This window comes from Haemaphysalis longicornis, unplaced genomic scaffold, assembly GCF_048455015.1.
Source record: "Haemaphysalis longicornis isolate Haplotype H1 unplaced genomic scaffold, Haemaphysalis longicornis Haplotype H1 scaffold_7, whole genome shotgun sequence".
Classification (NCBI taxonomy): domain Eukaryota; kingdom Metazoa; phylum Arthropoda; class Arachnida; order Ixodida; family Ixodidae; genus Haemaphysalis; species Haemaphysalis longicornis.
This window is the reverse complement of record NW_027526422.1, coordinates 15,774,399-15,787,988: the sequence shown is the minus strand read 5'-3', so window position 1 is coordinate 15,787,988 and position 13,590 is coordinate 15,774,399. Positions and strand designations below refer to the sequence as shown.

The 13,590-nt window shown below is 47.4% G+C and overlaps 1 long non-coding RNA gene across 3 annotated transcripts in view; it reads left to right on the top strand.

Annotated features, from left to right (window-relative positions):
• Positions 1 to 13,590, top strand: part of LOC144147127 (uncharacterized) — a 442,884-nt gene that overhangs the window by 221,918 nt on the left and 207,376 nt on the right. For 2 of the 3 annotated variants that reach the window (XR_013317828.1, XR_013317827.1), the window contains exon 3: positions 5,521 to 5,705. The exons of the other annotated variant lie outside the window; for it this stretch is intronic. This is a non-coding gene — a long non-coding RNA (uncharacterized LOC144147127). The remainder of the gene's footprint in view (positions 1 to 5,520; positions 5,706 to 13,590) is intronic. 3 annotated transcript variants of the gene reach the window in all.

Here is a 13,590-nt window from a genome sequence, read left to right as displayed (position 1 = left end):
GCATAATGCCAGTAAACCAGATTATGCGGCATTCCGGAACACACGGGGGTATGAGTAAAAATAAGCTTGCTCTGGGCTTTTTATTTCTGAACAGCGGACAAAAATGACTCGACCGTTACGCTCTACAGAGATTAGGTGCCTTTTGTAAAATAATGTTTTTTTTCTTCTTTCAGCTGAAGTATTTTATCGCACTTTTACTTGACCTCTCTAGGAAATGTCTCAATATTCGCGGTATGCGTGGAACTATCGTGCCGACAAATAACAGAGCTGTAGAACGAATCTTTGAAGCAGGGCAGATCAATTAGACGATAAGTGACTCTTTCGTAAACGCGTTAAGTGGTAAAAAGGTTGGGTGTACGAAAATAAGTTGCTATGGCGTCGAAGTCAAGCGGCATCGTCAGTTGATGCTAACCAAAACCTGGCGACAACAGTGGAAGGGGACGAAGACAGCAAACAGCTACATGGCGCGTAGGCGTATATTGTTGTGGAATTAAAAAAAGCAGCTATGAAGCATGGTACCTACTCAGGAGCATAATCAGAAGAATAATCTTTCAGCCTAAAGACATATTGCCCTGCCAAGGTCTGCTTCGAATTTGACATAAGCAATAACATCACCACAACACGGGAATGTTCTTGGCCGCACGATACTCAAATGCACTTTCATTCTGCTACTCAGCGAGGAGTTTAGACCCAAGTTTCGACGAAACCAAATAAAAAAGTGAAAAGTCAACTTATACAAGCGTATATACAGGATTAAAAAAGGCGTGAAGCAAATATGTCCGTAGAGAATATTTGCGGCAATGGAAGACGGCGGACATCGTCGGCCCCACTTTTATTCTTATTCCACACAGGGCAGCTCTCAAAACTCGCTCACTCGTCGCGGCGACCAGCGCGATGAGTGAAAAGCTTTTAGCGCTACTGTCGATGAACGTACGGGAGCCGGGCTGACCGTAGAATAGCGTTGACAATGCGAACGGTGCGTGCCTAAGGCGATACGGAGTCTCCACACCATAGCTGGCTCAATACGAGAGCGTAGTGGTGGCGCTATGGAAGACCATCCCTCATTTCTTTGCTATTTGACGAGTATAAAGGCCTTCGCCGCCCCGCCTCGGGCGGCGAAGGCCAGTGTGCGCTCCTTCCTGTCTCCTTCTGTAACGGCCCTCTTGCTTAACGCTACTTCACTCTTTTTTGTGGGCTTCCAGTGGGCGCGAAAGACCATCGGTTACATGACCGAACAAATGAAATGAAATCGTGCTTTCTTTACTCTTCAAAACACGTATGTGGAGACCATATGTGTTCGGAACAAATAAGTTACAAGTAATTGTATTTTTTAAATCGTTTTTGTATTCTCTTATGTTGACAAAAGCAGCAGCAAGGTGTTTTACTTCAGGAGATTCGAGTTGGAGAAGCCTTGCCCCCATTCCAAATTTAATGTGCAGTGTGCAGAATCGTGTTCTTCTTGTACACACTCTGCGTCAGAAGCTGACACGGACCGAGCTATTACGGACGTGCCACGCACTTCTGATCGCACGCGCGGAATACCTCGAGGTCACGTGGCTCCATTCTGCGAGACCCCCCGTATTCGAAATGAACTGAAGCAATACCGCAAGTTGGGCTAGTTGGTGCATGATCGAAAACTTCAAAGCGCACAAAAAGCGGGGACAAAGAGGAGCGGCACACACAAGTGCGTGTGTGTGTCGCTCCTCTTTGTCCCAGTTTTTTGTGCGCTTTGAAGTTTTCGATCCCCCGTATTCAGCGATGAATATGAGGCTACAGCACCCGTCTCACTTTTTTGTGCGAAGCGGGGGTCATTTCAGTTCCTGTGAGGAGCCTACGGAGCGTCTTCGGCTCAAAGTGTGCCCGACTTGCTGCAGCAGAAGCAGCAGCCCAATCTTCGGCCTATCTCCTGAGACGCAGCCGGAAATGGGTGTGTGTGTCCCAGCTTCAGCTTCGCCCTGCGGCAAAAGACGCCTGCGGGCGCTGCGGGGATGCGAGACACATGCAGCGGGGTTCCCTATTTGCGAACTCCCATCCCCAGAACAATCATGCATGGGCAAAATTAAACCCAGCGCTGGGTGGGTGGCATAGAATAAAAAAAAACAAAAGGGCGTTCTTTTATTCAATGCTTTAACTCGGATTTCTTTTACGCAAACAAAGAAGGAAATTCGAACACAGGATATTTTTTTTCTGGTACTATGCGTACATTGCGGTTGCATGCAAGGATCGAAAGATCAAAAGAAAAACTTAGAAACGAGGGAAGCGCAACCCCGGAGAACGTCCTGGCGCAGCGTAATTTCACTCAAACTACGCGTCGCTCGCCAAATTGGAAGTCATACCAGAAGCACAAAATTCTCAATTCTGGCGGAGGAAGGACTGGGAAAAAAAAAGACTTTTATTAAAAGAGATTGCTTCTTTGTGCATTTCCACCTATCTTGGCCACGTGTACGAAACAGCAGGTACGAAATACAATTAAGTTCATGGTATGCACACGCTGGCGTGATGTTATGCGTGAGGGCTAAGGAAGCAAAACTAAGGAATGCAGGGAAAGCCAAGCATTTCCTTTTCCGTTCCACTACGTAGTACCTAAACTGTTTGCACAAGTGCCTGCAGAACGCGCGCTACATTTTTGACGTTTTCTCTTATGTCCAGTATCGTCGGGCGGCATCTGGGCGGTAAGCCCTAATTCCGCCCTTATAAGGTTATATGTAACATAACGTAAAGCCATGACTTTGAATGAAAATTCTTTGCGTTAATGGTAATTGAACAAAAAACTGATACGAAGAGGTAAACAAAAACAATGCTGAATGAAAGTTGTTCAGCCGTCGATGCAGACTTTAGACATTTTATTAGCATGGATTCTACAATATATATCCGTTGATATATTGAATTGGGTTTGGCTGGAAAATTTAACCGTTACAAATTCACAAAAACAAATTCAGCGATTTCGCTCAAGAAAGCCTCTCAAACAGCGAGAGTGGCTTTCAGCAATTATGCTGCAGACGAAGTGAAAATGCCTAGGGGGTGGTATGAACGCACAATCAAACTGCTGGACCTAGAGATTCAAACTTTGTGTGGTACATTCATATCAAAGCGTAGGAGCTGAATGAAGCTCTGTTTTTTTTTTCGATTGCACCCCTGAGGGAGTAAATGAAACCGACTAAAATGGTTTTTTCAAAGGTTTTAATATCTTGTCGACCTCGTCACATCTCAAAGTAGTCTTTCTGACGCGTGTAATGCTTACCAATGCCTACAAAGTAATTTCAGCCTCTATCCCAAATGAAACTTAATAGGACGAATCTAGATTTGTGGGCAAGTTTCGCTACGGATCCGTCAATAACTGCTATAGCAAATGATATGTAAGCGGAACCGTGCATCTCTGGGTACTAGCTCAAACAATTCGCCAAAAACCAGGTTGCATTTTTCCACAGTCTGTGACAAAGCTGATCATCCTTTTTTAACTTGATGTTTTTTTTCTTCTGCACTGATCTCGTATTTGCACGTCAACCCTGAAAAGTGCCATCCATCGTAACATCCCGTTTATTGATTGCCTTTAAAGTCCCATGGTTGGATGAAACTGCGCTTTTCTTCTGCGCTCTTCTCGTTCTACTGGGAATCGAAAGGGCATTAGGGGGAGTTGCGACAACGCCTCATTTCGCCGGCGCTGTCTTTCATTAAAGCAACGCACCCACACACGCTCATGGAAAGAAAGAAAAAGCGAAAGGAGCTCAAGCGGTGCTCGGAACGCGCCGCTTTATTCTGCTTACACGTGTCCTCGGCCCCTTTCCCATTTTACCATAACGAAAGAACAACAACGAGAAAGCAAGGGGAACGATAGGAGCGAACAAGAAGACAAAAAAAAAAAAAAAAGAGCCGGTGAGAGAGAAACAACAGGGGCAGCCGTAATATACGTCCGGCGAAGAAACAGCGCCGTAAATTTGATTTCAATGGCGAGGCACGCTTTTCGCGATGCACGCAGGCAAACATTAAACTGTCAGGACCGGCCACCTTTCGCGGGAAAAGGGCGACGAGTACGTAGGACACGCAACAAAGAAGCAGCGGATGCAAGTGGAACAAAACGGGCCTTTCGCCATCGCGCTCCCTGAGCGTGCACACGTATATGCTGCCTTCGATACGTTGCTCTGGAGCTGCACTGGCTGCACGGTCGACTATAAAGCGGCCTCTCCAGGGGGCGAACCCGCGTGATCGTGTGCGCTTCTTTCACCATCAGTCCACGTGCTGAAAAACACTGCGCTGTTTCAACGCGAAGGCGTGAGCTAACTAAGTATATTGCAATGAACCTTTGGGGTTAAGAGATGGCCCATACAATGGCTTTTGAATAGCACACAAAATGGGGACGGTTAAAAATAAAAACTGATGAAGGAGTTCTCAGTGTGACGTCACATTTATCAGGGGAGCGCCTATACAGAAAGTGAAGTATTTTAGTTGCAAAAAAAAAAATGTGGGTATAAATTTTGGTTAGGGCATCGTACCCCGGGCCTCCAGCACGAATACGCATCCTTAATACCACCACAGCTGGATAATTCTGGCTGGCCGGAAGTGGAACTAGTAAATGAGTTGTGGTGTTAGACTTGTAAACATGTTTTAGTTACAAAACCATCCCCGTTAAATATCCCCCTTTCCTGGCGAGGCGAATGGGTATGTATCAGACATAGCAACACCAAGAAGAAGAGCAAATACAATGGGGAAAGAGTGATGATAATAATAAGAAGGCAAGTTCGAAAATTGGGCACTAATGCTTTCGTAATCGCAGTGTTATAAGGAGTTCTTAGATGGGTTCGCAGTGTTTTTTTTTTTTTCTTCGGCGTTTTAGGGGTCGACCTTTTCGCAGAACTGCCTTGGTTTGTTTTGCATTTTGGGGGGTAAATCTAGCTCGAAAAGTGAGTTTACTTGCGAATTAGCCTCAAATGCCAGAAAGAAAACGGTAAACAGAAACGGTGGACTTCATTTCCGAAACTGGACTTCAGTTTTGTGTAGTACATCATCTCTTCATCGATTTCATTTTTTTTTTATTTATACATCTGGTGTAGCAAGCTAGGCGCCTTGGCCAGGCTAACCTCACCAGTATCATTAAAGACTATTCTCTCTCTCTCACATGCAGCCAACCGCATGGTGTTGTTTTTTTCTTTGCTTTCTTTCTGTTCTCTACCTATATCTTATCTTGTAGATAGCCTTTTCGTGTCTCTTATGCCCTGTGGTAAAATGGCGCAATAAAAAACAGAAGGTGCGCAACGAAATAGGGCTAGTGACAAAGGGTGCGTGCATGCACTTTAATAAAAGCCCTACCTAGATGAGATTTGCTACACAATCATATTAAAGCTCCTGTGGATTTCTTGTTTTGGGTGTAGAAGAAATAAAACCCCACGAAGTATGCCTTGAGTTTAGTTTAGCGGCCACTCGTAGAATCAAACCGCAAAACGCACATTCCATTCACGGTAGCAGTTTAATCGCAGGGGTAAAAAAGCGGGTGAGGCAGACGACTCTCTATTCGTCTCCCCACAGGTCATGCGCCCACTTCATTTGCGGCCGACAAAGATATCGTCAAGGCAGGCTTTCTTCCGCTTACTTTGTGAAGGATCATCCGGGCTCGAAGAAAAGAAAGCTGCTTAATTCACCGGCTTTAAGGCGAAAGAAAAGCTCCTAGTGTCAGCCTTGAAAAATAAACGAAGACAGCTGTGAATCACCAGGTAAGTATCGGGCACCTTGAACAGCCCTCCGTATACTGCGAACCTCCTGTCTACTGGTGACGGCGCTGTATTTGTATAAGCTTTTTTTTAGCCTTAATGATAGCCCTATCTCTGACATCAGTTACCCATCAGGAATTTTTTTACGGGCTCGGGAACGAATATACTTATGGTTGCTCCTCGGCGAAATTCTGGAAGCCGAGTGAAGGGTGTGCTGATTATTTCTTAACCTGCGACTCCGGTCGGCCGGAGCCCTTAAAGCTGTCTCAGTAGGTCAAGTAGACGCGGGCACACAAGTAAGTTGTCGGTGGCCCATTAAGGAGAACCCGAGACACTTGGAAGAAGCGCCAGCTACTGCCTTGCAGAGGAAGAAAAAAAAAAACAATTTGCAAGAACTGAGGCAGCTAGTCTGCCGCGATCCTTTCGACTCGCGCGACTGCTGTCAAAGTAAGGTACAACAGAGAGAGCACACCGGAGTAAAATGGCATTTGGAAGCTTTGTTGATTTTATCAAAACCCATTAGGACCGAAGAATATTCATACTGGCCACCTGAGCATCCCGTTTACCCAAACAGTGCGTTTTCAAATTCTTCGGAATGGCACCTCCACACCCGCCCCCCGCCCCCTCATCCGCGGTGGGCGAGACGCACTCACAGGAAGACACATTGCGGGTAAAAGCTCCAAAGATGGAGGCGCTGACGCTTGGAGAGTGGGGAAGGCGTTTGCCAGTCGTTAGGGAGACTTCAGGCAATTATTCTGGTTGGAAAGAATCTGCCGTGTTCCCCCGTGTGCCTCCTCGCTGCCCGGTGTCCCGAAGGGACCAGGGAGCCACTTTGTAGTAATTGTGCCGCCGATATGTCGAAGATCTCTTGCATTTGCGCGGATTCTTTTGACCGTCCGGCCTCGCGTGTTGTGCTTGCTGCTTTCTCTTGCGGCTTCCTTAGAGTGCGCATCGAGCACAAAAGTATTTAGTTCGAAGAGAACGGGAACGACCAGAAGCCTAAAGCACACGGTATTTTGATCCTGTCTACATGAGGGGGGTGCTTCTGCTGAAATCATGTGTACATCCTCTGCCATCCAAATATTACAACATTGTCATTACAACTAGAACATGGGTCTGAAACTTTGTAAAGAAATTGCTCGAGTGAACTTCACAAACAGAAGTTTTACATCACCTGAAGACACGCTATGACTCATTCCCGGTTCACTAGTTAGCGAATGGCGACTTGCCGTATTTGTTATAACAGACATCAGCATTCCAATATGATGGGGACAGCGCAAAACAAAACTTGGACAAGAAAGACCACAAGACGAAACGTGCCAACAAGCCCAACTCACAGTTGTTCAAGTACAGATGTACCATTACCGTAAAGGCACACCAATCCTGCTATGCTTGCTTTACCATGTGTTCGTCTTGTATTTCTTCTATGCTTTCGTCCAAATTCCGCGGCAGTGTTCAGCGTTTAGCGATCACGCCAAAAACGTTTCTAGCAGGCTGGTAGGTGCTCTTCCTTGTACGAAATTAGTTTATCCAACACTGCAGCCAAAGGAACATAAACAGAAACCATTCTGATATCCTGGCGCTGGGTGTTTTATCTTCGTAGGACGGTGGCGCAACTGAAAGTATACAAGACTGCCGGAAGTGTCTGAGCCTATAACAAGAGAAGGGACCTGCAGGAAGTCCCGCACGCAGAAAAACGGGGGGAGGGCAAAATGCATGCCTCGTGAGAGTTTGTATTGCGGCAAAAATTCGTCGCCCGGTGCCCGGTCCGGTGACCAAAAGACGCGTTCTCTTATCCCAGTGCTTCGCGTTTGTCGTCCCGGGTGAATGCGGCCTAAGGGGAGTCGCTGGACGTCGAGTCAAACTGCGCGTTTCGCGCGTTGTCCGAACTCATCACAGGAAACCAAGTCTGGGTAAGCTCTGCTGGCTGCCCGCAAGAGCTTCACCATTTCCGAGGTTGTGTACGTTTTCGCGACATGTTCTATCTTTTGTTGCAGTTTACCTTGGTCCATGCTTTCAAAACTCAATATTACTTTTATGATATTGCTTTTTTTTGCAGGCTTCGGCTGTATCGTAAGGGCAAGTGCACTTTGACCCGTATGAGATTTTTATTGAGGTTTTTAAAGCAAACGGAATTTGGTTTGTAATGAAGCTAAACGCGCATGATGACAATGGGCGAGGAGGCACAAGGTAAAAAAGAATTAGAATGACAACTGGTGTGGAGAAAGGAAAAAATCCACTGTCGACCGGTTCAAACGTAGCGGACTTGGAGGGTTACGTTGGCTCAATGGAAGCGAAATTTTCCCTCCAGACGAATTGTTATGATATACAGTATCACGCACGAAAAAAAAAAAAAAGATGAAGATTATGAGTTTATTCGAATCACAACGCAAGAAACCACAAGACAAACTACAGAGAAAAATACACCCATTAATTATTTATTGTAAATATTCCGGTAGGTATGCCGCATATTTTAGCGCGAAATAGTTAGTTGCCTATTAAAGCGAAGCTTTCGGCGTCTCACTGATGTCGTCTGTAGTCCACCCAAAACGCACTGCAGGAAAGCCAATTTTCTCTGACACTGATGATGATGATCGTCGGTAAAGCCAGAAAAAATTAAATGGCTTCCCATGGTCGGAATGAAACCGGGTCCTTCGCGTTATGAAGCCGACCGACGTCGTTCTGATTCAGCCGTTCGGGCACGGTTTTTTTTTTTCTTTTTCAAATGAGCTTGGATTTGGAGAGGTGTGCATGTACATGCAAACTTACTCAGAAAATTCACCCCTCCGTCTCACGGCGACGATGGTTGAACGCTAGGAAAAGCCATGGAATGCCACATCAGTAATAGCCCAATCTCAGTGCAGTAAACCATACCGTTTAGAAAGATCTTATCTGTATAGTAAGGTGGCGTGATGTGAATCCGCTCGCTTCTGGGTTCATTCGTTTGGTGTTGGACATAATTCTGGAAAGCTTCGCGTTCCCCCATTGTTGCGGTTCGAATGAGGGGTAGTTGATTTTGTTAATAAAATAATCCACCGCCAGCGGCATTCAAAATATGGCCGACTGCTTACAGGATAAAAAAAAAAAACAAGTCAATGAATTCTCGGGATGACGCTACATTTGTAATATGGACGCTTCTATAAAAATAGAAAATTCGGTAAACTCTACGTTAGTTGTGAATCGAACTAGGGCCATTTCGAGCACTGGACGAGCATGAAAGCCCTAGAACACCGGTGTTCTATTTTTTCTAACACTAACTTTACAGAAACGGCCGCCATGCATCCCGCTCTGCAAAAATGGATGTCGAGGGAAGCTTTTGTAAATAACTACACATGCTGAACACTTCGAACACATGCATGTCGCATGTGTTCAGCGTCTTGGGCGAGAACTGTTGGGTTTTGTCTGTGAAGCTGTTGAGCAACACGACTTTTCTCCCTGTGTCGCTCATTGTATTCGCGCTGCTCTTCGTGAGTCTTTACATTACGTGCTCTGCCCATGGCAGCCTTGTAATGAACTCAAATGAGTTGCTAGTTGCACTTAACAGCTTGTCAACCATCGCGTACTGCGGCTAATTGCAACAAAATTGAATCACACAAAACGTACGTCGAAATGTGCCGTTGTGGTGAAAAAAATGAGATTATATTTTAATGAGGACAGTAAAAGTGTCACTGGAAACAAAATGTACATTTATACAGAAATCCCGTTCCACATGTGGCGAATTTACCTGTGTATTCGGTGCTCTCGCGCGGCACTATGACCTGTTTTCGTAGCTGTGGCAATAGATCCTTTGCCGCCCGACAGCAAATTCCCAGGTATATTTGCAAGGAGGGGGTGGGGGGGGGGGGGGGGGGGAGTCGAAGTAGCGCACTAGTTTCCGGCGGCAGCCCTGATTGCAGCCAGAGCCTCCGCAGCCAGGCTTGACGTTTCTCCCGCGGATCTCCCCTAGTTTTTTCGGAGCAGCGACTCTCCGTCGCGTCGCGCTGTGCGCGGTCGCAGAGCACCCCCTTCACGTGAAGGCCTTGCATTGGAGTTCGGCATGCCAGGAGGGGACGCGCCACCACGGGAGAGTATAGGTGAGTTTTCCGAGCACGATTTCTGGGGTTCTAGACTAAGCCCCCCCCCCCCCCCCCCCCCCCCGCTCCCTACGCCCCTGATAAGGGCAAAGGGAACGAGGACCATCACTTTCTGTCGGTGTTGCTGTTGTTGAAGAACTTTATTTTGAGCCTGGTAATGTGGGACAGGTCCCTCACTCCAGGAGACCGCGGAACGACCGTGCTGTCTCAGCCCTGGACACCAGGAGCTGCTGGGCATCCAAGCCGGTGCTGGTGACGAGGTTCTTCCACTGCTCATTCGGGCTAACTGAAACTGGGCCTAGCAAATGGGTTGGGGCCTCAAACGCAGAAACGTTTTACAGACATGTACTCAGTTGTACAGACGAAATTGGAGCATTATAATTACGCAAGAAGGAATTAGGTGGGCTGCAAAGGACGTTTCCGCTAGCAGCGTGAATGTGTACGGCGAACAAATGCGATTGGTCAGGACTCTCAGGCATAGTAACATTGAGTAAATGAGGCAAGCGCTTCCCATTACCACTAAGTACAACCGGTTTAACACCAAATCGCACAATCTGCGCAAAAACGTAAACGAATCGGCGAAATGGCACATTTTTGACCACTCGAGGATGGTGGGAAATTAAAAGGGGGAAAGCTACTCAGTGACCCACAGCCAGGCGAGCGGACCCGGGAAGATCCCCCTCATAGTAACAGAAAAAGGGAGAAATGTCGCAGAGGAAAATGATGCTCATGATGATGATGACGACAGGACAAATGCGTACAAGTGGACACGTGCCCCTGTATACGCATCCCGTCATTACCATGCGTCGAGTGAACCGCACTGCCTCCGACGGGACACTTGTTCTGCAAATTTTCTTGGTGCGGTGTATACGGCGACGTACACTGAACCATCTTCATTTACAGTAACTGTGAGACATAATAGCGCCCACAATACCGCCGGCATGTAGTTCCATAGTTCAGCACTAGTTACTTCGTGTTCCCTACTTCAAGAAGTGCTTTGTTGTTCTTGAACCTTTTGCTCGTATTTTTACTAGCATTCGATACACTTTTAACTGGGTGCTCAAGAAGATTCTTTCCCCAGGTAACTGAGACGGATGCAGTGTAAAACAAGCATGCTGGATAATTCTAAGGAAGCAAAGCTGATAAACCGTCGCCGAAAACGCAAGCCGTGCCCACTGTGCCTGCAGAGTGACCAGACTCCAACGCGTGTGCAAGGCAGGGCACCGCTTTACCGTTCCAGCCTTCGCCACAGCGCGCTGATGGAACGACCCCCAAGGGGGCACGAACGTCGTTAACCGGCGCTCAACGCCCCATCAGCCGCGTTGGGACTCGAGCAGTGACAGCAGCGATAGCGAGTCCGGCCATAGCGCTGTTTGAGCGCGAGCATCATTACAAGCTCGGCAGCCAATGTGAGCCTGCGAGTGCGCCAGAAAACCCAGGAGCAAGATGCCTTCTCCCGCTTCGGTTCGGCTCGCGGCCGCTTTCCAGGTTTTCGTCTGGAAAAGCGCGTTTTCCTGGAAGTGCTGGCTGAATGGAGCATCGAGGTTCTGCCTATCAAGCGAATGATGGCAAAATGATTGAAGGCATGAAACGGAACATTTGTCGCCTTGTCGCATCCCTCTGAGCCAGGAGGGCTGGAGAGATCAAAGTTTTATTTTTCTACAGTAGCGTTACAGCTATAGTTGTTGTTATTATTTTGCCATAGACATGCCTGATATTAGGACAGCTTCACAGGAGATTTGTTGTGTAAAAATGAACGCGGGGAGTTATTTGCACCTACTCTACCAACCCCCCCCCCCCCCTTCTGAAAAAAAAAACAGCTCCCCTGCTTCCCGTTACGCGAGACGATAAAACAGGCAAGAAATTTGTCTGCTGCTAATTTGGCTCATCGACACTAAAATATGAATGGTCCAGCTACGTCTTGTAACCCGACACGCTCCTTACGCCGTGAGTGTCCCCATGTGATACCATAAACAATTCGTCAGCGTGCAAGAAAACGCATTACAACACGCTCTGAGCTTCAAAAATACCTCACGCATGGTGCAGGCTTGACTACAGCACCAGATAAGACCAAATGTTTGGTGACTAATTACGCCAAGAAAAAGACGACACTCACAGGTGTAGCTAAGGCGGTAAGTTGGGCGAGTTGGTTACTGACTAAAGTAATCATCGTACTAGCGAACACTAAACAGAGACAAAGGTAAAAGAGGCGACGAAACACACGCTAGAACTTCAACTCAGTTTATGCAACAGAAACACGAAAAAGGCTATATGTACATGAAACGTGGAGAGGGTAAAAAGCAGTGAACACAAACCAAGTAAAATATTATCGCACTCGTCACACTTGCTCATATAACGCAGCCACCTCACAGTGCCCGCCAGTATCACTCGGCGTAAATTAGACTTACACGTGTGTTCGGCTATCACCCCTCACCCGTGCACAACCTGCTCCCCCTCTCCAAAAAAACGATTTCCTTTGCAGACAGTGCCAAGGATGGTGAACTGATGCACCTTTCCCTTTCTCTGTTTATCATGAAGGCTTCAAAAATTTCTCGTTCTGTCTGCGAGGAAGACCTGTACAGGATGCGCGTCTGCAGAAAATCTGGAGTGCAATCCTTACACCTCCGGCAGTGATCAGCCAGGTGGCCAGCCCCCATCTGCGCCTTCACAGCTGCTTGGTGCTCTTTCAGCCTTACATTAAGGCACCTGCCTGTTTGGCCGACGTAGCATTTTTTGCACGACAGGGGGATCCTGTAGACTACGCCCATCGCACAATCCACAAACCTACTTTTGTGCTTCGTGTCACAGCGGGGCTTTGTGCAAGGGTTGTTCACCTTACGCAGCATCTTGGAGAGCGTCTCAGGTACCGAGAATACAACCTGCACACCACACTTCCCACCGACCTTTTTCAGGCAGTGGGACACTTGATGCACGTACGGAACAGCCACCACAGGCGCTTTTTGCCTTTGGCTTTCCGAACCTGGCAAGCGGTCACTTTTCAAATCCTTGACAAGGTTCTCCGCCACAGAGGACACAACTTCTGATGGAAAATCTGCCGCTCTCAGTCGTTCAGCTTGCTCAAGCAAACTAGCCTGCATTTTATGCTGGCACGACCTGGTGAGCGCCGCCCTCATAACGTTCTTCGCAATGCCACGTTTCACCAGCTTGGAATGGACTGACTGGTAGGGCAGGATGCCCTTTTTACTACAGGTGTAGGTCGACACTGCCATGCTGCCTCAAGGTCGCTGACATAGTCAACGAAGACAGCCCAGCCAATTGCAGATTTTATAAGTGCCCATCCCAATGCTAGTCCACAGCAGCGTCTGCAGGTGAAACTAAACGAAACGTGCTTTGTTTGATCCGCTCCAAGCCTATTCGAGCCGTGGTTGTCGTGAAGGAGCAGGCACGGAAGTCGCTTCCACATCTTGTGGCTCCATGCCGATATGTAGAAGGTCACCTTCTCCGTAGTTATGGTTACGCAGAGCAATCAGCGGAAAACACGCCATCCACCTAAACAAGAATTCATTTTCGGGCGCTTCCAGTGGACTCCGTATATAGTGCATCCGCGCAGTCGTATGGGCAATCTTAAGGCAAGGCGAGAAATTCATCAGCGTAGGCTGTAGTGCAGTCAGGGCATTCTAGAACGACTGTAACGAGGAGAGCGTGCTCATACTTTTCCATTTCGCCATCGTGCATATACCTGCAACCGAAAATGCCGCACGTAGAACCAAACATAGGTTCTGTGTATGATGGGCGCAGCGTTAATCTTCGTCGTCATAATTCTATGCAGGAATTTCAAAGCAACGGTATACATT